Below are 1944 nucleotides of genomic sequence, written 5' to 3'. Positions count from 1 at the left end.
AAAAAATCTCACCCCTCCCCCCCCACACACACACACCCCATCATAATAATTGGTCGCCTTAAAGTACAAGGGGGCTATCCCGAAAAACGCTGTTTTGAGAAAAGCAAAGATAACGTTTTTGCCCCTTGTTCAGTTTCTTTTAAAGACAATGAGAGTTTTCTCTGTAACTAAACAAATATACAAGCTTATGAAACCAAACTTCTCCTATTGGTGGGGAAATGCCCACTTTTTGGGTAGGTGAAGATTTCTGGAAACCCCCGAAACCTGGGTTAGCCCGCTTGTCCTTAAAAGCGACCACTTTCTCTTTTTATCATCTCCAGCTGTTGATTCTAGAGCTGCGTGTTCTTGTTTGCCTCAGCTCCACACAATAACAAGTCACATTTCACCACTTCGCCAAGAACGTGCTCATATCAACAAAACAATGAACGAAAAAAGAAGCCAACCACAATGCTGAGAGTTCACCAACAAACACCATGTTTCTTTTGTCTCTTAAACATGTATTAGATCTAGTGTAGTTTAAAAATAATATAATAAAATAGCCCTGACCTCACGCGCCTGTAAAATAAAACTCGATTCGTGAGTCTGTACAAGTCGTATAAAACTATTTACTTCCACAAGCACGCAAAGTGCGTTTTTGTTTGTTTTTCATTGTTGCTGTTATTCTTTTCTTCTTTTTTTTAAAAGATAGAACCCGAGCTGCCCTGACTTTATTCTTCGTCATCTTCTCTTTCTCTCCTCTGTTTTCCCATTCATCCACGCTGGTTGCCGTAACTAAATAGAAGCCTCATTAATGTAAGTCTTTCTCAAATTAAATGCAGAGTTCTAGATCAAACATACAATTAGTTATAGATCTAACATAAGGCCACGGTCTTTGTGAATTCTTGTAAAAGGTGCACACGCAAGTAAAATTATGCATTTTCATTTGGAGGGACTTTATTGTAAATGTTTTATCCCCCACACCCCCCAACCCCCCCAAAAAAACCAAACCCAAACCAACAACAAACATTTTTTTAAAAAATTGCATTATTTAATTATTTTGGAGGCGGGCTATCCAAAACCCGCTTGTCAGTAGCAACTTGGGTTAAGTTGGATAATAAGATAAGATAAGATAAGATAATATCCGAGCGGGAAATTTGACTTGGCTGTACATGACCGTAAAAACACATGCATGTATACATTAAAAAATTAAATTATAATTACTCTAATGAAAAGTCCATATGAAAAGAGAAGTAAAGCTGACAAAATGTACATTCACATCAGATGCATTATTCAACCACATGCAGGAATCTAATAACAAAAAGTAGACATTTGGAGGGACTTTATATAGTAGTATAGTATCCCAGAAAAAATTATACAGAAGCTCAATGGGAATCGACGTGTTTTGCTTGTGACTGGGATGATCCTTATCAATATGTCACATCGCCGACGCCAAGCGGCCTTATTTTGGTTAGTGTATGTTCATCAGTATAATGGCATTTATGGAATTTTTAATATATTCTGTGTATATCGACAATGTACAGTTCATCAGACTTTCGAGGAGTGGTGGGTGGGGGACCCCTTTGTCTAGCTGGTGGGTGGGGGACCCCTCTGTCTAACTGGTGGGTGGGTGGGGGACCTCTCTGTCTAACTGGTGGGTGGGTGGGGGACCTCTCTGTCTAGCTCTACTTTTGATAACCCTGTAGTGTTTCCAACAACCTGTCTTTCGTAATATCCGAACAAATGAACAAATAATGTGTTGACGTTTCCATCGTCATGATAAAAATCAACACCTCCATTGAGTGAGTCAGAAGCCACGCTTGAGTTGATAGAGAATATAGTTATCAGGTTTCTGCGCGATAAAACGGCATGCTATAGACTACGGCCAAACAATACACCAGTGTTAGATCTATGTTTACAAGAGAAAACGTATAGAATCGTCAATAATTTGTTTTATGCAACCTTTCA

Source organism: Aplysia californica, unplaced genomic scaffold, assembly GCF_000002075.1.
Source record: "Aplysia californica isolate F4 #8 unplaced genomic scaffold, AplCal3.0 scaffold00492, whole genome shotgun sequence".
In the NCBI taxonomy this organism is placed as follows: domain Eukaryota; kingdom Metazoa; phylum Mollusca; class Gastropoda; order Aplysiida; family Aplysiidae; genus Aplysia; species Aplysia californica.
Note: the sequence above shows the minus strand (reverse complement) of the source record.